The sequence below is a fragment of the Berghia stephanieae genome, chromosome 6 (genome assembly GCF_034508935.2).
Source record: "Berghia stephanieae isolate SIO BIC M18660-M18661 chromosome 6, UCSD_Bste_1.3, whole genome shotgun sequence".
In the NCBI taxonomy this organism is placed as follows: Eukaryota; Metazoa; Mollusca; class Gastropoda; order Nudibranchia; family Aeolidiidae; genus Berghia; species Berghia stephanieae.
The window spans coordinates 28956913-28981581 of record NC_088365.1 but is presented as its reverse complement, the minus strand read 5'-3'; the positions used below and the strand labels follow the sequence as shown (position 1 = coordinate 28981581).

The window sequence follows — 24669 nt, the reverse complement described above, 5'->3', positions numbered from 1 at the left end:
CCGACAACGTTTAACTAAATATTTCCCAGGGCAATAATTATCACATCGATGGCATAAAAACGACAGTAGTATCAGCAGTAATATTCGTTGATGTTGTTAATCGGTGAAACTTGTTTAAAATTTCTGTAAATCCGAATACCGTCATGTGATCAAGTGAATTATATCACTATGAATGCCACGATTTGCTGAAAAATTCCAATCTGACAGTTCCTAGCAAACCCCCCCCCCCCCCCCCCCCTTTGCTCAGGAATTTCTCTACTTGATGGACACCCCCCCCCCCCCTTTTTTTTTTTTCTTCCACACAACCACATTCCAAAACACACACACATATGTATACACCACACACACGCACACATAAACATACACGCAATGAGAACACACTACTACATAACACTGATCACCGCTAAATCAACACAACGGAAGTAAGGACTCTACTGGTAGATAGAGTTGAGGGTGTGATCATGAGGTGTTAGTGTCTTCGGTAAATTTTTTAAGATACCTGTTTGACTTAACGAACTTTCAATTATAAAAGGAAATCAAGTTATCTGTTTATCTATCTGTAAAAAATACATTTCTATTTTTCAAATCTTTCAGTAGAGTTGTGCGCCGTATCATTTTTTTTAATTGACTCAAATAAGCACAATGTTCTCCACAAGGCTATATTTTTTGAAGAAAGGATATATATATATATATATATATATATATATATATATATATATATATATATATATATATATATATATATATTATTTTTTTTTTTTTTTTTTTTTTTGTGTGTGTGTGTGGGTTACCTGTTTTGATCTTCTTTTTAATAAAATTATTTGGGGGTGGGGGAGCTGGGCAGAATTATGGGTTTAGTTGGGGTAGGGGGGGGGGGGGGTTCGTCTTCTGTTTTGCCTCTGTTTCTGTCCAATTTTCTTTTCCGGGGTGGGGGGGGGGGGGGTTGGGGGGGGGGGGTTTTTTAATTGTTGTTGTTGTTGTTTTGTTTGTTTGAGTTTATTTTTTATTTTTTTTTTTTTTTAGTTTTTTTTTTTGGTTTTTTTTGGGTTTTTTTTGGGGGGTTCCTGTTTTTGTGTTGTTTTGTTTTGTTTTGTTTTGTTTTTTTTGTATTGAGAGTTTTTCGTTTTATTATTTTTTTCTCTGGGATTTTTTTAATTATTTATTTCAATTTTTATTGATTTTCAAAAGTAATCATTTAACCACGCTTATTATTTTGGTCTAAAACTTTTACTTAGATAGTTATATTGATACGCAAAAAAAAAAAAAAAAAAAATTCCACCACCCCACGTAACTTATCAAAATATCTTGCAGCTTTAAGAATGATTTACAATTCGGGGTCTATTTTGATATTATTAATGAAACTTTTCTAGCCAAAACATAAAAACGTGTATGGTTAAATCATGGCAGCACAGATAACAGAGAAGACATGAAGCAGTTCGACAATGTATTTGCTACGTTCATTCTTTTATCGTTTAATGTGGAATGTTGATATAGATTATACGAGTCGGTGATTGGCTTGACAATTAATAGCTGTATCCTGTTGTTTTATGGTCACTCCTTCTTTCTCTCTCCTTCTCTCTATCTCTTATTTCTCTCTCTCCTTCTGTCTCTCCTTTTCTCCTTCTCTCTCTCTCTCTCTCTCTCTCTCTCTCTCTCCCTCCCTCTCTCTCTCTCTCTCTCTCTCTCTTTCTCTCTCTCTCTCTTTCTCTCTCTCTATATAATATATCTATCTATCTATCTCTCTTACACACGCACACACACACACTCTCCCTCTCTCTCTCTCTCTCTCTCTCTCTCTCTCTCTCTCTCTCTCTCTCTCTCTCTTTCTTCCCTCTTTTTTTCTTAACCAAATACTTATATACCTCACGATATCAGGTTCACTCAATATAAATAAACATATCAGGTCACGATACCTTTATAGAGTACATAGGTCAATAATTGTTATTATTATTATTATTATTATTATTATTATTATTATTTATTATTATTATTATTATTATTATTATTATTATTATTATTATTTTTTCATTATTATTATTATTATTATTATTTATTATTATTATTATTATTATTATTATTATTATTATTATTATTATTGAACGTATTGATGTTATTACGATTGTTGTATTTTTGTGTCGTGTATCAGTTTATTTTTTTTGGTTCCATTTACCTTTTTTTTTTTTTTTTCTTTTTTTCCACTTTCATGTATGTTGGCATCAAATTGTTGATTTATTGGCGAAAGCCTAAGATTGAATAAACTTTGAAACTTTATTCTATCAACAACAAAAAAACTTTGAAACTTTGTTTATAACATTATCAACCAGCTGTCGCTCTCTCACTTTTAGTTATACCTTATTAGAATGTTAATGTAAAAATGGTTGAAGGCCTCTCGTGCCACAAGACCCATGGATTCAACTTTATAATAAGTGTTTTTATACCGTAAATCGCAATGTTTATGTTATGCGTTTTGCAAAAACACTCACAACATATAGATAGAATGCGCTTGGCCAAGGAGTTCACAACATTGCTATCCGGAAGTATAACGGACCAACACACAAACTCTGTGTAACCATGAACTTTTATAGTCTGGTTAATACAGTTTAGTGAGAACAACTCACAAACACGGATGGCAAAAACAATAACAAAGGCCTGAGTGACGTCATCTGCATACTATCTATAGAGTACATAGGTCATTTGTTTATAACATTATCAACCAGCTGTCGCTCTCTCACTTTTAGTTATACCTTATTAGAATGTTAATGTAAAAATGGTTGAAGGGCTCTCGTGCCACAAGACCCATGGATTCAACTTTATAATAAGTGTTTTTATACCGTAAATCGCAATGTTTATGTTATGCGTTTTGCAAAAACACTCACAACATATACCAGCTGGGTTTAACGTACCAACACACAAAACTATGTGTAACCGCCTTGAACGTTTATAGATAGTTCGAAGATGACGTCACTCAGGTCTTTGTTATTGTTTTTTGCCATTCGTGTTTATGAGTAATGCTCACTGAACTGTATTAACCTGACTATAAACGTTCATGGATACACACAGTTATGTGTGTTGGTCCGTTTATCTTCCGGATGGCAATGTTATGAGCTTCTTAGCCAAGCGCATACTATCTATAATCTGATCAATAGATAGTTCGAAGATGACGTCACTCAGGTCGTTGTTATTGTTTTTTGCCATCCGCGTTTATGAGTAAAGCTCACTGAACTGTATTAACTTGACTATAAACGTTCATGGATACACACAGTTTTGTGTGTTGGTCCGTTATACTTCCTGATGGCAATGTTATGAGATTCTTAGCCAAGCGCATACTATCTATAGAATTTAGTGAGAACTACTCATAAAAATGGCAATAAAACAGCAACGACGAGCTGAGTGACATTAATTTCGGTCCTTCTGTAACGGTTGTTTAGCCCCATCACTTAGATGAAGCCCTGGTCTCTTCCACCAAATCGTTCAGATCCATCTAATCGCTCTTATCCGACAGAAAAAGTAGTCCTTTTAGCCATAAGGCCCATGTAGCGATAGTTTATCCGGGTCTCTAAAGCGTTTAAATGACTATTATGAATATTTGCTACCCCTTGGATTGGACGCTGATCAATCGCAAACTACTTTCCGCCAGGTCTAACAATCTCAGCTACCCGCCGTATGGACATAGAGGTCATTGTCGCTCGGCGTATCAGTGGTACCGTTTTTCTTCTTGTCACAAAAACCAAGCAACGTTGACCGTGATCAGTGGCGGGATGCGTGACAGTGATCGTGGACAATTTTGGTTCCAGCGTTGTATCCTTGGGTAAGATATTTGCACATACTCGACTCAGGTGTGGATGAGTACCTAGCTACAGTGAGGGGATATTGTAAGAGTGTTTGTTCAAAGAGACGCAAAAGAGGCGACTGGTACTGTATGAAATGGAAATATGATCCCGTATGGCCTGCTGGGGGAATAAGTGATACAATATGATCATGGTCAATCCGTGAAACACTCTATATATAAATGTTCATATTTATTTATTTCATCAACATTCACTCAACGAGAGGCCCTTCGCTTTTAAGTCGACTCCTCTACCAGTAAATCTGTCAGGGATATATTTTTCCCCCGTTCCTATTTTAAGTTTACTTTATTTATTTATTTTTTTTTTTTAATTTCTTTCTCAGTATTAGTATTACCTAAGAATGTAGCACCACCTAATGTTTTATTACATTTTAAAATCATTCATAACAACACCTAATCCAAAACCTAGTTCTTCTCGGGGGTGAAGTCAATATCCTGAAAAAGCACACACGACAAATCTACTTATCCACACACCAATTAATTCCAAACTTAATTAGTTTTATAATCGTTTTGATTTGTTTAACTAGGCCAAGGAAAGGAGGTCCCTTGTGTTTGTTTGGTTGACAACATATTTGCCAGGACAGAGAAGGAACTCCAGCGTCGAAATTCCCATGAGAGTAACCTACATAATATAAGAGACGAATACATTTACTTGCAGATTGTGTTTCGAATAAATTGTCATTTGTGACAAAACAGTCCATCATCATCGATGAATATGCTCATCATTATAACCATCGTCATGATCATCATCATCATCATCATCATCATCATCATCATCATCATCATCATCATCATCATCATCATTATTATTATTATTATTATTATTATTATTATTATTATTATTATTATTATTATTATTATTATTATTACTATTATTATTATTATCATCATCATCATCATCATCATCATCATCATCATCATCATCATCATCATTATTATTATTATCATTACATTATTATTATCATTATATTATCATTATTATTATTCTTATTATTATCATCATTATCATTACTATCATTAATATTATTATCATAATCATCATCATCATCATCATCATCATCATCATCATCATCATCATTATTATCATTATCATTGTTATTATTATTATCATCATCATCATCATCATCATCATCATCACATCATTATTATTATTATTATTACTATTATTATTATTATTATTATTATTATTATTATTATTATTATTATTATTATTATTATTATCATTATCATTATTATCATCATCATCATCATCATCAACATCAATATCATCAATATTATTTTTATCATACTAATAATCTCGCGAGATCCCAGGTTTGAGAGTTATTGCCAAGATGAGGGTCTCTTAAATTGATATATTTGAAGGAAGAGTTTTCTGGTCAATTTTTTTAATGTGTGTCTTTCCAGAGTTAGGCAGTGGACTGGTGAATGGACTCAAAAGGAGGTTCGTAGCTTTGCTGCTGAATTCGACTTATTGGATAACAGATACCTATTATTGATGCTGTGCGTTAAATAGGATTCAATAGTCTGATGTCACGTCGCCCCGCAACGAGCAACTTGGTTCTAAACAAAGAAAATCTGTACTTTTAATTCTCCACGCTGGAGAGACCGTTTTCACGTGTCGTGTGATCAGAATGTAAAAAAGTCAAAACATGATCAGATGTATAATGTTTTTCTCCTCTGGACACACACTTATGCTCGCCATTGTTCCGATAGTTTAGAACCAGTTGCTAAGTTACTATGCGTCATTACGAGGGAAGTGACGTCACGACTGTTGACGGCTATTGGAGTGCTCTCAACATCGGATATAACGTACCAACACCCAAGTTATGTAGTATATAATCTTGAAGGTTTATAATCTGATTGATATAATTTTATGAGAAAATAGGAGCACAAATAGAAGCCAATGGAAAATCGGCACCAGATATCAGGAGAAGACTTGCAATTGCAAGCAACAAACTAAACAAAATGATGGCAATCTGGAAGAGAAAGGAAGTCAGACTGAAAATGAAGATCCTAACATCCTGTATTTTTCCCACTGCAATATATGGATGCGAGACATGGTCTATAACCAAAGAATCAGAAAAGAGAATAACCGCCTTCGAAATGAAATGCTATAGAAAAATCTTACGCATCCCGTGGACAAACAAAGAAAGCAATGCAAACATCATGAAAACACTAGGACTAAAAAAGTCCCTGCTAATGAGTAAGATAAAAAAGCTGAAACTCAATTACTTTGGGCACCTGAAAAGACACGACACACTAGAGAGAGATGTACTGGAGGGCATGGCGGTGGACAAAAGAGGCAGAGGAAGACCACAAAGAAGATGGCAACAGGATATACAGGAATGGCTCAACAACGGCGTGACGGAATGTGGCAGATAGGCACAAGACAGAGACTTCTTCCGAAGGACTGTGTGGGAGGCTACGTCCAAGTGATATGCCACACACAGAGAGAGAGAGAGAGAGAGAGAGAGAGAGAGAGAGAGAGAGAGAGAGAGAGAGAGAATCATAAAATGGCTGATAAACAACAAGTAGCTGACGTCAATTTCGTTCCTTCTATATATACCTTTTCTGACTGCTCTGTTGACTAAGCAAGAGATTTTTAGCTATCTACATTTAATTTGGATCAGATGGAAAGTACTCTTTTAAAAAAAAAACAAGTACGTAATTATTACGCTGTTAAACCTGATAAATACCAACTCCTCATCTTTAAGGAACTAACTACTTATTTTTCCTCTATTATTAGAACACACAAAAATTTTAGTTTAAAGAAAATGTCTTCACACAAGATATAATATGCGCTATTTTATTTCAACTAAGCTACCTGTTATCACAGAGACGACGTGTCTACAACTCAAATTATGAAGAGTGGTGATTTGGTTTAGAGTGAGAATTCTATAATTCTATTTAAAAAGCACTCTGATATCATATATCACCTACAAACGTTATGTTGGTGTTAACATCTGTTACTCATTCTACACATTCAACACTACAGCGTCAAGTGAGCGTTACCTAATTCACTTTAGATTTCTAATTGATCTCTTCCTGTCTCGGTTATATCCCATTCCCCTCCGTCCTTCTTCCCAATAATATTCTTTCTATTAATCTCTCTCTCTCTCTCTCTCTCTCTCTCTCTCTCTCTCTCTCTCTCTCTCTCTCTATATATATATATATATATATATATATATATATATATATGTGTGTGTGTGTGTGTGTGTGTGTGTGTGTGTGTAAACGGCATAAATTACTATATTGTATCTATCTAACAATCTATCTTCTCACATACATACGTCTATTTAACTCTATCTCCATCAAATGACTCTCTCTCTCTCTCTCTCTCTCTCTCTGTCTCTCTCTCTCTCTCTGTCTGTCTGTCTGTCTGTCTCTCTCTCTCTCTCTCTCTCTCTCTCTCTCTCTCTCTCTCTCTCTCTCTCTCTCTCTTTCTTTCTTTCTTTCTTTCTTGCTTTCTTCTCTTCTTTATTTCAGTCTTTCTTTCTTTTTCTCTCTCTATTTCTCCAATCTCGCTCAATCTTTATATCTATCTCCCCTACAGTTTTATGACAAGATCAAAATGAACAATAAATAATATCATTTAGTAAGGCGCTTGAAATACAGTACAACTAATGTACATGTATGCTGCAATACCCTGAAGAAACAAACTTTTTTATTTCATTTTTCTTAGAAAACTTTGGATAGACACAGAAATGAATGAATGAATGAGTGAATGAATGAATGAAGGAATGAATGAATGAATGAATGAATGAATGAATGAATGAATGAATGAATGAAAAACAACATAATCAATCGATTCATGCATGAATTTTTGGCAGTATTTTTAATCAATACCCCCCCCCCCTTTCTTTTGATTATTTTTTTTCAAAATGACAAAATCGCATGCCTGGCAATGTATATCCATATTTTACACACTTTAACAATTATAACAAATGCCATTTTCAACGAGATATATTTCATTGTTTGCCTGTGTTTATGTGCGCCTGTGTGTTTTGTTGTATGTGTATATGTCGGCGAAAGCTTGTATATATAGGAATATTGTTCTTAAAGAATACATTATGTAAATTTATTATTATGTTAATATTATTGATTTTCATACTATTCCATAAATTAGGCATGTAAGGCGCATTATCATAATAATATTATTATCATCATCACCATCATCATCATCATCATCATCATCATCATCATCATCATCATCATCATCATCGTCGTCGTCGTCATCATCATCATCATCATCATCATCGTCGTCGTCGTCGTCGTCGTTTTGTTATTATTGTTATTATGATCATTATTTTTGTTATTATTATTATTATCATTACTATTATTATTATTATGACTGTTATTATTATGATTATTATTATTATTATTATTATTATCATCATCATTATCATTATTATCATTATTATCATCGTTGTTGTTTTTATTATTATTAATTCAGGTGTGTTTGAAATACTGATTAAACGACGAAGAGTACTTGATTGAGGATCAAATGACAATAATTTTAAAGAAAGATTTTTTAAAAGGGAAAACAAAACGATTAGTTTTCCTCTATCGTTGAAGCCTCTTTGAATGAAGAGGATTTTAATGATTAATTTATAATTACGTGGTTCTAATAGAGAACAAATGGATCCCTGCCATTTTATTGTCCTTAGTCACCTTTCAAAATATTGTGATGTTCTTCGAGATTATATTATTATTAACATAAGCCTTGTACTAGCATATCATGCCCGACGTGCAGAGGTAAACGTATAGTTAACAGCTTTATTCTTCAATTAAACAGTTGATTTCCGTACTCCTGAAGAAAAAAAAACCCTGAGTACGGTGAGAGAATGTTAATAAAAAGCCTTTTCCAGGGACTCAACAATGCGCCAAGCGAGGCTCGAACTCAGGACCTTTCGATACGAAAGCGTCTTCTCATACCACAAGACGACATAGCCTCACAAGGGACCGGTTACAATTTCGGATTGAGTCGAAGGTTTGTTGTCGGTTTTGTTTTGTTTAAGGTTTGTTTGTTTGTTTTGTTTTGGGGGTTCTGGGTTTTTTCTGCCCCCTATGACCTCCCTGTAGTTTGTTGGTAGCTGACCTGTAAAATTTGATGGAAAATATTTGTGATAGACTAGCGTTCTACACAGAGGGTGACATGCAAATGTTGCTTTCTACTCAACGCTAAAGAAATCGGAATCAACTCTGGCTCCAGTAGAGGAGGAGGAGGAGAACAGGGAGGTGTAGTGTGAAATTGCCGTTGTCACACATCCATGGAAAATTAATCAACCACACCGACGGATCTATTTACACACCCACCCTCTTTAGTCATATTATTATAGTCTTGCTCAATATGGTAACAACTGAAGCAAGTGCGTACGATCCTAGGGAAAGTTGTCAAGCGTATTCCCTGTTAGAAGATGTTGTGTTTAACCTGTTAATTTTCGTACTCTGGAAAGACACGTATTTAAAAATTTGGCCAGAAAACGCGTCCTCCAAACATCGATCAATTTAAATGACCCACTCTCATCTTGGCACAACTCTGGAACCTGGGCCCTCGCGAAATCTCAGGTTTGAGAGTTTTTGCCAGTGTTTTGAGTGGGTTTTTTGTTTCAGAGTACGGAGTTAATTGGTTAAAATACAGTTCTTGATAACGCCAAACATTCTTTGCCTTGACACCTTGGTCCGGCTTTATATTGCTATCGCTGTTCCTTTATTCCAAATCATCACCAAATTAGCAAAGATTTGTTTCGAAGCTGCTGTTCGGACTGAGTCACACTTCTTGTGGCTATTCGGACTCAAATTCCATTGCGCCTCAATAACAATAAAACACCAATCTGCTAACATCTTCAATGTCAGTACATATTCATTTGCACACTGCACGAACGCTCTTCCCGAATCATGTGTGAACACAACAGATTTAGACATCTTCAATAAATGAAGATTATTAAAACCACTTCAGCCTAATCACTGACAATGGCTACCACGTTCAACAGCTGTTTCCGCCCTTGAAAACAAACACTCAGAATTTAGAGAACTTCAAGTAATATTCAGATTCAGATTCAGACTTACTCGCCAAAGAAAGATGGCTTCATTCAATGATAGATTTTCGTCTTTAATCGATTTCGATCAACGCCTAAAATAGTCTGAGAAAGCGAACCACGTGCTGTTTGTTCTGAAACCATCTAAAAAGGTACTTTAGACTTTAGACTCATTTTATCATTCATTATCATAACCTAGATCTCGTCTCAACTTTAGAAAGATGGGCCCCGAATTAATGTTCACAGGTAGGTAGGTACCCTCCGCTAAAAGTGAAGAGAAAAATAAAGTGAGTAAATGTGCAGTTTTCTCCCTCTCCCCTCTCTCGCGCCACCTCTTGCATCCACATCCAACACCCTCTCCACATATTATTTGACAAAATGTGATTTTTGTAACCTTATATTTCTGTGTCTCCTGACGAAGGCCAAGGGTCGAAACTTTGTGGCAAACCTTGTTTGTTTTGTGTTATCCCCTTTTATATGAGACATATTTTAGTTGCAATGTCCAATAAAAATTACTAAGTACCTATCTACGTATTTAAGATAAGTTTCCTTATTATAAATGGTGTGATTTTTCTAATTTCAAAATACAATTTGCCGAGTCGGTTCTTTTTTACGACTCCGGGCGACGTCATTAATACTTATTGAGTTTCCCATCAGTTTCGATATCGCGCGTGATGGCAAACATTATGTTTCATCAGGTTATTGTAAATTTAGTTAGAGTTGAAAGATGCCCCCCCCCCCCCCCCCTCGATTAAAAAAGAAAATAGGGGAGGGGAGGGGGGGGGGTCGGGGTCTCCCCCGACAAAAAAAAATCCCCTCTTTAGACGTGCTGTGAAACTCTGGAACTCCTTCTAGTAGTAGTAGTAGTAGTAGTAGTAGTAGTAGTAGTAGTAGTAGTAGTAGTAGTAGTAGTAGTAGTAGTAGTAGTAGTAGTAGTAGTAGTAGTAGTAGTAGTAGAGTAGTAATAGAAGTAGTAGTAGTAGTTGTTGTTATTGTTGTAGCAGTGGCAGTAGTAGTAGTAGTAGTAGTAGTAGTAGTAGTAGTAGTAGTAGTAGTAGTAGTAGTAGTAGTAGTAGTAGTAGTAGTAGTAGTAGTAGTAGTAGTAGTAGTAGTAGTAGTAGTAGTAGTAGTAGTAGTAGTAGTAGTAAACTTAAACTGTCCAAAAACCGTTTGATTGGTCGAATTTTGCGTACGCAGACGGACTCTTTCAAATGACAAAATTGGCCATATCTTATAAAGTATTGGTTGGGACTATCTACGTGCATTGCATCATTAAAATTGATGAAAGAGTTGGGTTTGGGGGGGTGGGGGGGGGGGGGGTTTCGTGGGTTTTTTTCTTTTTGTTGTTTTTTTGGGGGGTTTAGTTTTGTTTTTTAATACCTCTTTTTAAAAACAAGTTTGCGTTGTTGGTTTATTGTTTGTTTTGTTTTCTTGCCTAAATTGTTTTGTTTTGGGGGTTGTTGGGAAGGGAGGTTTTTTTTTTTAGAGGAGGGGGCTTTGCTTGTTTTATTTTGTTTTGTTTCATATTGTTGTTGTTGTTGTTGTTTTTGTTATTGATTTTCTTTGTTTCGTTTGTTTGGAGGAGGGGGTGTTTTGTTTTGTTTTGTTTTTGTTTGTTTTATGTTGGTTTTTTTTGTTTGTTTTGTTTTGCTTTTTGTTTTTGTTTTGTTTGATGGGGGGGGGGGGGTTGTTTTTTTTATTACTTTTTTTGTTGTTGTTGTTAATTTGCTTCCAACACAGTTTTATGAAATTGTATTTATTAACTTTGAAAAGGAAATTTTGAATTGGAAATATTTTTGAATGGTCTTCTTGGGCACTTATCGCGAGGAGCCGGAACTGACCCACTTATTTTAAAGAGTGAAATGGGTAAACGTGTTATCCTTTGGATACAACACTCATCAATTATTGTGGTGTATAAGAACATACCACGGCACGACACAGATATCATGGCATGATTATGCATTTGTCTTACCAAAAAAAAAAAAAAAAAATACAGTCATTTTATCCGACGTGCACATATATACAGGTCTGATAACCGAGCCCAATTATGGGCCTGATTTAACATTGTTGTAATGGACAATAATATTATGCGTCGGTTTGAGAGTAGTTGTGCGGCTATGTGGTCGCTTTCGGATCGGAAGGTCCTGGGTTCGAGCCTCGCTCTCGGCGCATAGTTGAGTCCTTGGAAAAGGCTCTTTACTCACATTCTCTCACCGTACTCAGGTGTAAAATGAGTACATAGCCGTTAACATCGTTGTCTTTGTCCGAAAAATTGTAATATCGCCTAACAGGCGTCATGTCCCGTCCTACATGTTAAATGTTGTTGTTGACGCTTGTAAAGCGCTTTGAGCACATTTAGTGGATATGCGCTATATAAAGCTCAATCTAAAAAAAAAATAATTTAAAGTTCCATTACAACAATGAGCCCAAAACAAATTGGATTATCATACCTGCAGTTCAGGACACGTCGATGTTATCTCTTCTACCACATAAAAACACTAAATAGTCACTAAACCTTAAAATCAAAATATTATTTATAAATGCAATAGAATTTTATTTAAATGAGTTACGAGATAAGACAAATGGCACTTGACAATTATTAGATTTAAATGTAGCTATAAATCTCAGCACACGACTTACCTTCAATAAAATGTCTTTACGCTACTGTAAAGTAGGTTGATAAAAGTCCTTTGTTTACGCTAATCAAGAAATGAATATCCAGGTGTTCACAATGTTTAGTAAATCCTTGACACTATAAACTACAATAAGTAAAGAAACCAGAATAATGATTGAGATAATATTTTTTTTAAAATGATATTCCTGTCACAAATCATTAAAGAAATCAACGAATAAAATTAAATCAATAACCAATATTATCACCAATATCACATTTAAAAGATAAATTTACACATAAGGGGCATCTTTACATTTTTCACAATGTCTAATTCCTTCACAAGGCTTGATGACAAATAACGTAAATTTTGTGCTGGGGTTTTGGCTTTTTTTCCGCAAGTTCCTAGCACTGACTTCGATTTTGTTATTCAAGGTTTTTTTGTTTTGTTTGTTTTTTAATATTATTATATTATTTATATCAATATAAAGGATGGAGGATGGGGTTTCGGGAGTGGGGGGGGGGGGGGGGTTCTTTTTTGTATTTTCTTCCAATGGGACATTTGCCCTTCACTGCTAGGATATTGTGGTAAAACTCCCAGGGTTTTTAATATAAAATTGAAATAAGTATTCAAATACTTGCAGGATACTTTGATCACAAAAAAAGTAAGAACATACAACGTGACAAATATAAGGCCCTGTAATAAATGTATAAGATTATAATTTGATAACAACTGATAAAAACAGAAGAAAGATACAGCCGCTTATCTATTTCTATTTATTACAGTTTATAGTCTGAGTAATCGTCTGAATCAGTTGGCTATCCAACTATTTTGTGAGCATTTATCACAACGTTTTAACACAGCAGTGCGTGGAATTACAATGTATAGATAGTTCGAAGATAACGTCACTTAGGTCGTTGTTATTGTTTTTTGCCATCCGCGTTTATGAGTAATTCTCACTGAACTGTATTAACCCGACTATAAACGTTCATGGATACACAGAATTTTATGTGTTAGTCCGTTATACTTCCGGATGGCAATGTTATGAGCTTCTTAGCCAAACGTAACTATCTATAAATAACGTTGTACAACAGTAACTATTGATTCTATGCGTTTATGTAAAACACTCACAACAACCGCCAGTCCGATAAAACGTACCAACACACAAAACTATGTGTAAACTTAAACGTTTATAGATAGAACGAAGATGACGTTATTCTTGTTTTTTGCCATCCGCGTTTATGAGTAATTCTCACTAAACTGTATTAACCAGATTATAAAAGATAATGGTTACACATAGCCCATGACAAAAAGTTAACAATGTACGAATCTGGAAAGCCGTACTTTCGGCTGACAGGCTTGCCTTGAAGATGTGTTGTGTTTTAGAATGATGACAGGTATGTGTAGATACCTTTAGTAAATTATAAACACCTGAAGCAACCGTGACCTCCGTTTCTTGTCGGTAGAGTGTCCCGTCTTGTAAGAAAAAAAAAAAACAAAGAGATATTAGGGGGCGTGATCAGTGACGAGATGAGCTACCAAACTTTCGTACGACGTTGTATCCTTGTGTAAGGCACTTTCACGCATTAGCCCATACGACCCGGGCGAGAATGTGTATCTGGCTTCATGTGATGACGGAATTTATAAGAGCGCTAGTAAAACATGGGAGCCTACAAGGCGATTTGTACTGTATGAAATGGAAATTTGGTTCCCTTGTCTATTCAGGTGGGGGGGGGGGGGGGGGGGGGGGAATGAATGACTGAAGTATTGATGTTATACGTTTAGGTAAAATACAACATCCACCAGCCGGATATAACGTACCGACACACAAATCTACGTGTAACCTTAAACGTTTATAGTCCGATATATATGCTGTGCACTTGACTACGAAACTCACAACATTGCCATCCGGAAATATTAACGGACCAACGCACAATACTATGTGTAACCTTGAACTTTTATGGTATGGTTAATACAGTTCGGTAAGAATTTCTCATAAGCAGGGATGGCAAAAAAAAAAAAAAAACAATACAAAGACCCGAGTGACGTCAACTTCGTTCGATCTAGATTAAACAGACTATGTATTTTATTTATTCAATTACTTTAAACGCCAAAAATAAATCTATAATTCAGGGTCACAAGAACCAAAAGAATGCTAAAAGTACGTCGCCAGTTAGTATCTAGTACTCGAGGTAATCCCACGCATGTTTATTGATCCAATTGATTTGATCATAGAATACATCTTTCACTGTTGGAGGTCGCCACCGTAAATTGTGACCTAGTTATGGGAACCCGCCTTGGGCTATAGATAGAATGCGCTTGGCCAAGGAGTTCACAACATTGCCATCCGGAAGTATAACGGACCAACACACAAACTCTGTGTAACCATTAACTTTTATAGTCTGGTTAATACAGTTTAGTGAGAACAACTCACAAACGCGGATGGCAAAAACAATAACAAAGGCCTGAGTGACGTCATCTTCGAACTATCTATAAAAAAAAGAAATGTATGCTCCTTTTGAGTACACATAATATTACATAATATCGCAATGTGTTGATTATGGATCCCGATATAGATGCTGTGCGCTTGGCTTAAAAGCTCACAACATTGCCATCCGGAAGTATAACGAAGCAACACACAAAACTGTATGTAACCATGATCGTTTATAGTCAGGTCAATACAGTTTAATGAGAATTACTCATAAACGCGGATGGCAAAAAACAATAACAAAGACCTGAGTGACGTCAACTTCGAACTATCTATAGCTCAGTTGTTAGAGCACTTGCTACACACGCAAAGGGAACCGAGCTCGATCGTAGCTATAGATAGAATGCGCTTGGCCAAGGAGTTCACAACATTGCCATCCGGAATTATAATGGACCAACACACAAACTCTGTGTAACCATGAACTTTTATAGTCTGGTTAATACAGTTTAGTGAGAACAACTCACAAACGCGGATGGCAAAAACAATAACAAAGGCCTGAGTGACGTCATCCGCATACTATCTATAGAAAAGTTATAGCCTGACACTGACCAAAAAATGACGTAAAAATGCCAGTCATTTTCCACAAAAGAAAACAAATCGTGAGTTGTATTCATAGTTCAACCAATGAAATAACTTGTTTCCTTGAGCTCTACGAACGGCAACTCACTAGACGCTACACAAACCTAAAAAATGACGTCAAACTGCCAGAGGGTTCTAGTGTTTAACGATGGCTACGGCTCGATCCTGGGTGCAGTCGAGATTTTTTCTGAGCCCACCCCCCCCCCCCTCCCTCTGTCCACCCAGCAGTGATTCGGTAGCTGGGTCTGATAGATCTGTCAGAAAGTACTTTGCGATAGACTAGTGTTCTATCCAAAGGGTATCAAGCAATTGCTATCGTCCGTTTCACGCTATAATAGTAGCCGGGATGGGATAATCTCCGGCTCTATGGGCCTAAAGCAGACCTGCCTACTACTACGAAAATTTCGTAGAAATACGAATTTTTGGGTCCTGGTTGACACTTATATAATTATAAAGAACGTAATTCAATGAACTTCTTTAAAGCGAAGTTTTGTTGCCAGAGCCAGATAGTATATAAAGGAGTTTAAAGCATTAGTTTAATGTATGTAAACACAAATTGGTCATTTTTAATGGTAGTGGTAGTTATAATTTCTATTATGTTATAATCCCTGAAAACTACGATTTTTTCCAATTCCAGGTAGGCAGATCTGGCCTAAAGCGTGGCCTTCGTAAAGTTATGGCCTGACACTGACCAAAAAATGACGTCAAAATGCCAGTCTTTTGCCACAAAAGAAAACAAATCGTGAGTTGTATTCAATAGTTCAACCAACGAAATGACTTGTTTCCATGAGCACTACTAACGACAACTCACTTAGCAGTGCAAAAACCAAATAATGACGTCAAACTGCCAGTCCTTTTGGATTTCAGTGTCAGGCTATTACATAACGATGGCTACGCCTAAAGGCTATGAAAGGACTACAATGTGTTGACACAGCGTGGATGGAATTACATTGTATGCGTTTTAATTTTAAAGAAAACTATCTGTGTTAAAATTCTGAGTGATGCTCAGGATCTGGGGTTGGGGCGGCAGATTGAGCATTTAAACCTGAGCATTTATTATATTATTTAGCACAGTATCCACTAAACGTGTTCAATGTGCTTTTGAGAGGGTCCCAAGCCAGTAACAACTAGCAACGCTTGACACGTAGGACGAGGAATGACACGCGTTAACTTCGCTTTATCTATAGATAGAACGAAGATGACGTCACTCGGGCCTTTGTTATTGTTTTTGCCATCCGCGTTTGTGAGTTGTTCTCACTAAACTGTATTGACCAGACTATAAACGTTCATGGTTACACAGAGATTGTGTGTTGGTCCGTTATACTTCCGATGGCAATGTTGTGAACTCCTTGGCCAAGTGCATTCTATCTATAGATAGAACGAAGATGACGTCACTCAGGTCTTTGTTATTGTTTTTTGCCGTCCATGTTTGTGAGTGATTATCACTTAACTGTATTATGTAGACAACTAATGAAAGAGTGAAAATGGAGAGGCTTCGTATGGGAACATTAAGCAGACTATAAACGTTCAACGTTACACATAGTTTTATGTGTTGGTATGATTAATGAAGCAAACAGAACTGGTCCTCAGCGCGGCACTACCTGACACTGACCAAAAAATGACGTCAAAATGCCAGTCTTTTGCCACAAAAAAAAAAAAAAAAAACAAATCGTGAGTTGTATTCAATAGTTCAACCAATGAAATGACTTGTTTCCATGAGCACTACTAACGACAACTCACTAAGCAGTGCAAAAACCAAATAATGACGTCAAACTGCCAGTCCTTTCGGATTTCAGTGTCAGGCTATTACATAACGATGGCTACGCCTAAAGGCTATGAAAGGACTACAATGTGTTGACACAGCGTGGATGGAATTACATTGTATGCGTTTTAATTTTAAAGAAAACTATCTGTGTTAAAATTCTGAGTGATGCTCAGGATCTGGGGTTGGGGCGGCAGATTGAGCATTTAAACCTGAGCATTTATTATATTATTTAGCACAGTATCCACTAAACGTGTTCAATGTGCTTTGGAGAGGGTCCCAAGCCAGTAACAACTAGCAACGCTTGACACGTAGGACGAGGAATGACACGCGTTAATTTCGCTTTATCTATAGATAGAACGAAGATGACGTCACTCAGGTCTTTGTTATTGTTTTTTGCCGTCCATGTTTGTGAGTGATTATCACTTAACTGTATTAAGTAGACAACTAATGAAAGAGTGAAAATGGAGAGGCTTCGTATGGGAACGTTAAGCAGACTATAAACGTTCGACGTTACACATAGTTTTATGTGTTGGTATGATTAATGAAGCAAACAGAACTGGTGAGTATTTTACTTAAACACATATTGTCTATATTAATATTTCCATCGATGCGATGAAATTTATCCGTGAAAAACAGAACTTACAAAATCACAGAATTTTGAATAAAAGTAGCAAGCCATAACACTGATATAATACACCAATCTCGCAAATTACGTGACGGTCCTTGAAATTATAATTCGAAACAAATGATACAATCACTCAATCAAGTAAAGGTTAAAGGTCATTCGCTTTCATCATAGTAAATAGAGAAAACGCACCACAAACGATAGCCGAGAAAAGCAACTGATAATCTTTTTCACAAGTTTTATTTTAACCAGTGAACTGCCACACTCTGCAAAAACGTGTATTTAAAAATTTGGTCAGAAAACTCGTCCTTCAAATATAGATCGATTTAAGTTACCCTCATCTCGCAAAAAAAACTCTCAAACCTGTGACTTCAGCGAAGTCCCAGGTTTGGGAGTTTTTCCAAGATGAGGGTCATTCAAATTGATCGATATAGTTTTCTGGCCAAATTTTTAAATACCTGTCTTTCCAGAGATAGGCAGGCAGTTAACTGGTTAAAATAATAATATAAGTCTATGAAAAGAACAGGCCACCATAAGCTTACAGCTTGGGGTGTTGTCGTTTGAATTCCCAGCTCAAGTCAATAAATAATATGATCCTCTCTGGTATGTATGAAGTACGAATGTATTTTCCTCCGCGGACGAACAAACACGGCCTCGGCGAATCAGTCAACCACACTACCACCACTCCCATTGAAAAGGAAATTATCGGGAAATCCCTTTTGTTGTGTATGTGTCCAATGAGCTGCGGTGCGTGGTGCGCGGTTCGCGGTGCGTGGTGCCATTCAAGTGGGAGTAAAGAATCTGACTCTCCGAGTATTTTTTTTCTCCCCAACTATGTTTATTTGATCAGGTAAGAATGAATATGTAGTCAGGTCAGGTGTTATTGCAGGTTACTTGAGGATCACAAACCATTTTATTCACAAGCAAAAGGCCTCGGGTTTCAATTTTGTGTCGAGTTGGAGTTGATTTGGATACTTAACTGATCCCTGGTTTCTGTCCATTCAAAATTGTGACCCATCGTCTCAAAATGGTATTATGTCTGGATGAATAAGATCAGTAAAAGTGGATTTTTAATTCAAATGTTATGAAACGAATTTCTAATTCAGAAAAGTGAGTGGAGCAGGCACTTATGTTGGTAACAACAAGATATGAAGTGAGTAGAAAAGTGCCAGAAGACAATAGAGAATAAAAATTTTTTTCGCGGCGGTGGTGGGGTTTGAACCTGCGACCTTATTGGTACGACTACTCCGCCTGGCAGGTGAGAGCGTGGCTCTACCGTGTGAGCTATCCACGAACACAAAAATATTCGTTTCAAACCCAAAGTCATTTCTAGATCCCTCTCTCACCCACTTCTTGAGATCGCCGATTCGTTCGCCACCATCGCGAAGTAATTTTGACCAGCAGTTAAGCTTAATAGCCAATATTCTCATCACAAACATATAACATAGAAACGATTGAGACATTGAGTATGCTCCGGTGTATGGGGTGAATTTTTAATTCAGAAAAGTGAGTGGAGCAGGCACTTATGTTTGTAACAACAAGATATGAAGTGAGTAGAAAAGTGCCAGAAGACAATAGAGAATAAAAAAATTTTTCGCGGCGGTGGTGGGGTTTGAACCTGCGACCTTATTGGTACGACAACTCCGCCTGGCAGGTGAGAGCGTGGCTCTACCGTGTGAGCTATCCACGAACACAAAAATATTCGTTTCAAACCCAAAGTCATTTCTAGATCCCTCTCTCACCCACTTCTTGAGATCGCCGATTCGTTTGCCACCATCGCGAAGTAATTTTGACCAGCAGTTAAGCTTAATAGCCAATATTCTCATCACAAACATATAACATAGAAACGATTGAGACATTGAGTATGCTCCGGTTTATGGGGTGAATTTTTAATTCAGAAAAGTGAGTGGAGCAGGCACTTATGTTGGTAACAACAAGATATGAAGTGAGTAGAAAAGTGCCAGAAGACAATAGAGAATAAAAAAAAAATTTTCGCGGCGGTGGTGGGGTTTGAACCTGCGACCTTATTGGTACGACAACTCCGCCTGGCAGGTGAGAGCGTGGCTCTACCGTGTGAGCTATCCACGAACACAAAAATATTCGTTTCAAACCCAAAGTCATTTCTAGATCCCTCTCTCACCCACTTCTTGAGATCGCCGATTCGTTCGCCACCATCGCGAAGTAATTTTGACCAGCAGTTAAGCTTAATAGCCAATATTCTCATCACAAACATATAACATAGAAACGATTGAGACATTGAGTATGCTCCGGTGTATGGGGTGAATTTTTAATTCAGAAAAGTGAGTGGAGCAGGCACTTATGTTGGTAACAACAAGATATGAAGTGAGTAGAAAAGTGCCAGAAGACAATAGAGAATAAAAAAATTTTTCGCGGCGGTGGTGGGGTTTGAACCTGCGACCTTATTGGTACGACAACTCCGCCTGGCAGGTGAGAGCGTGGCTCTACCGTGTGAGCTATCCACGAACACAAAAATATTCGTTTCAAACCCAAAGTCATTTCTAGATCCCTCTCTCACCCACTTCTTGAGATCGCCGATTCGTTCGCCACCATCGCGAAGTAATTTTGACCAGCAGTTAAGCTTAATAGCCAATATTCTCATCACAAACATATAACATAGAAACGATTGAGACATTGAGTATGCTCCGGTGTATGGGGTGAATTTTTAATTCAGAAAAGTGAGTGGAGCAGGCACTTATGTTGGTAACAACAAGATATGACGTGAGTAGAAAAGTGCCAGAAGACAATAGAGAATAAAAAATTTTTTCGCGGCGGTGGTGGGGTTTGAACCTGCGACCTTATTGGTACGACAACTCCGCCTGGCAGGTGAGAGCGTGGCTCTACCGTGTGAGCTATCCACGAACACAAAAATATTCGTTTCAAACCCAAAGTCATTTCTAGGTCCCTCTCTCACCCACTTCTTGAGATCGCCGATTCGTTCGCCACCATCGCGAAGTAATTTTGACCAGCAGTTAAGCTTAATAGCCAATATTCTCATCACAAACATATAACATAGAAACGATTGAGACATTGAGTATGCTCCGGTGTATGGGGTGAATTTTTAATTCAGAAAAGTGAGTGGAGCAGGCACTTATGTTGGTAACAACAAGATATGAAGTGAGTAGAAAAGTGCCAGAAGACAATAGAGAATAAAAAATTTTTTCGCGGCGGTGGTGGGGTTTGAACCTGCGACCTTATTGGTACGACAACTCCGCCTGGCAGGTGAGAGCGTGGCTCTACCGTGTGAGCTATCCACGAACACAAAAATATTCGTTTCAAACCCAAAGTCATTTCTAGATCCCTCTCTCACCCACTTCTTGAGATCGCCGATTCGTTCGCCACCATCGCGAAGTAATTTTGACCAGCAGTTAAGCTTAATAGCCAATATTCTCATCACAAACATATAACATAGAAACGATTGAGACATTGAGTATGCTCCGGTGTATGGGGTGAATTTTTAATTCAGAAAAGTGAGTGGAGCAGGCACTTATGTTGGTAACAATAAGATATGAAGTGAGTAGAAAAGTGCCAGAAGACAATAGAGAATAAAAAAATTTTTCGCGGCGGTGGTGGGGTTTGAACCTGCGACCTTATTGGTACGACAACTCCGCCTGGCAGGTGAGAGCGTGGCTCTACCGTGTGAGCTATCCACGAACACAAAAATATTCGTTTCAAACCCAAAGTCATTTCTAGATCCCTCTCTCACCCACTTCTTGAGATCGCCGATTCGTTCGCCACCATCGCGAAGTAATTTTGACCAGCAGTTAAGCTTAATAGCCAAATAGAAATGACTTTGGGTTTGAAACGAATATTTTTGTGTTCGTGGATAGCTCACACGGTAGAGCCACGCTCTCACCTGCCAGGCGGAGTTGTCGTACCAATAAGGTCGCAGGTTCAAACCCCACCACCGCCGGGAAAAAAATTTTTATTCTCTATTGTCTTCTGGCACTTTTCTACTCACTTCATATCTTGTTGAAACGAATTTCGCGTCTTTTGCAACGTAAGAGATTGTATTTATTCTCCAAAATAAAGAATATAAATATACCCGAAGTTTCGTATTTGTGGCAATAAATTCAATTTCCAACGCCTAGTACCCTACAACCCGACATAATACCGTTTTCAGACGGTGGGTCACAATTGATTGGGTAGCTGATATTGTTGGGACTGGCGAAAAGCACTTTTGCGATAATATATGGTCCTATAGATAGTATGCGCTTGGCTAAGAAGCTCATAACATTGCCATCCGGAAGTATAACGGACCAACACACAAAACTGTGTGTATCCATGAACGTTTATAGTCAGGTTAATACAGTTCAGTGAGCATTACTCATAAACGCGGATGGCAAAAAACAATAACAAAGACCTGAGTGATGTCATCTTCGAACTATCTATTGAAGAGGAAGCGAGTAAATTCGTGTTGTCTGTTTAACAGTATTGAAAGCCTATTTCCAAGGACCGTAGACCTTACTGTTTCGGAAGGACTCTTCCTTTTCGGTGCCGACAGTCATCGCGTAGGTACTTTATTTTAGCAATTTGACCTTTTCCTTCTTTTTTTTTTTCTTTGTTTGTTTGTTTGTTTTGTTTGTTTTTTATTTTATTTTTATATATATATAATATATATATATATATATATATATATATATATATATATTGTTGTTGTTTTGTTTTGTTTTTATTTCATTGAATCGTATCGATTATATAGATTAAGAGGGAGAGAAAAACTAAAAAAGAAAAAAAGAATGTGATTTATAATGTGATTATGTTCGGATCCTTTATTATTGTAGTTCAACCTAGTTGTAAAAAACCCCATCGCGAGGCACTCCAGGCCAGCGTAAAATCAGATAACCCTGCTCCATAAAGTAAGGCTCCGCTCCACGAACTCCTTCCCACTGCTGCTCCCATCAAATATACACAAGGTATACCGTACCCAGGGTATACATGCCGTTGTTATGCCACGCCGTAGCCGTGCCTACCGGTGCTATCATGCAATGACTGGTATGTTGTCATTCGCCACGCGCCACTGATCAGGATGGAGTGAAGGTGTGAAAGACAACAAGTACACGGAAGAATAAGTAAAGAAATAAGATAGATACTTTATGTTCAGTGTAGTTTCATTCGTACCTAGCTTTCAGTCGGTCCTTTTCACGTTCGCTGGTCTTAATTATAAAAACATTCTCTGCAGAGAGAATACACTATTTGTGTAACTATTGTGAGAAATTGGTATAATATTGTGTTACAATAATGTGTAGATAGATAAACTCTTATGAATTTAGAATTTGGATTCATTTGTAAGATACAAATACAAGGAGTAGCAAGAAATAATGCACTTTTGCTCGGAGACTGTCTGAGGTCATTCACCGAGAGTGAAACGGTTAAATGTATCCGGGTAAGGTTATCATGGAAAGGGGAGGGTGGGGGTGGGGGGATTGGGTTTGTTTGTTGTTGTCTTTTAAACAATAAACAATTAAATGTTTTATGTTCTTTTTTTAATTTTCATTCTCTTTATTTGTTTTGTTTGGTTTGCTCTTTTTTTTTTTTTGTTTGTTTCTTTTCAATTGCTCTGTGTGTGTGTGTGTGTGTGTGTGTGTGTGTCTGTGTGTGTGTCTGTGTGTGTGTATGTGTGTCTCGCGTGTGTGAGTGCGTGTGTATGTGAAATGCAGGACATGACCGCTAGATCACAGACCTGATACCATACATGTCGAGATAAAGGTCTAATTAGTTATGCCTCAATGATCAGATGATAGTGATTAATGGAAGATAGTGAAAAGGAGCTGGGAAGAAAGTGAGCAGAGAGAGCGAGAAAGAGTGAGATAAAGATAGATAGATAGAGAGAGAGAGAGAGAGAGAGAGAGAGAGAGAGAGAGAGAGAGAGAGAGAGAGAGAAAGAACAAGGCAAGAGTATTTAAGTGAAAGGTGGAAGAAGGAGAGGAAGAAATAGTAGTAGTAGTAGTAGTAGTAGTAGTAGTAGTAGTAGTAGTAGTAGTAGTAGTAGTAGTAGTAGTAGTAGTAGTAGTATCAGTAGAAGTAGTCGACACCATCATGATCATCATTATAATCATCGTCACCACCACCATCATCATCATCATCGTCATCATATTATAGTTTCATAGTTGTTATGGCTACAGTGTTCTTTATCCCAGAAGCAATGTAAGCCGACACCAAGCGGAAATGAACATTGTATATATCATAATTAATTGTTTTCAATGTCAACCCCACACCTATTTCCATATCGCAACACCAGCAACCGATATCATGGCGTTACGCATTTCCGCTACTGACTGCACCTAGTTCACCTTACAGGATCGGGAAACCCCAAGCTTGTTTATCGCATTATTCCCACTACGCTGCGCTTCATGCATTTATTACTCAATCACACTGAATAACCCCTCACGCACAAAGACAATGATGGCAGGTTGACTAATCCGGAGTCAGATTAAACCAAACAAGAAAATTAAATGTGGGGATAGATAATGAAAAAAGTGGATAGAGCCAGCATTAAATACAGCATAATTTTGGTCGGTCAATACTAGTGCCGCGCTGAGGACCGGACCGAGGACCGGTCCCACGGTCTTTTAGCTGTGAACCGTGGTCCAGTCCCAAAGAGGAAGACCGCCGGCGGTCCTCACTTCTTATCACCTTTCAACGGTCTGGCGCCATACTACTTCCCCAGCGATTCGTTGCCTCGGTCCTTTGCCTA

General features: G+C 37.3%; 1 protein-coding gene across 5 annotated transcripts in view; it reads right to left on the bottom strand.

Moving 5' to 3' along the window:
* Nucleotides 1-18654, bottom strand: part of LOC144974795 (protein rolling stone-like) — a 46225-nt gene extending 27571 nt beyond the window's left edge. Inside the window, exons 1-2 of one of the 5 annotated variants that reach the window (XM_078918064.1) lie at nucleotides 18497-18654; nucleotides 12526-12644 (exon numbers count right to left, since the gene is read on the bottom strand). The gene's annotated coding sequence lies outside the window, so the exon portion shown is untranslated. Of the gene's footprint in view, nucleotides 1-12525; nucleotides 12706-17972 lie in introns of all 5 variants that reach the window. The other 4 variants (XM_078918065.1, XM_078918066.1, XM_078918068.1 and 1 more) reach the window with 4 other exon arrangements.
* Between the last annotated feature and the right edge of the window lie 6015 nt (nucleotides 18655-24669).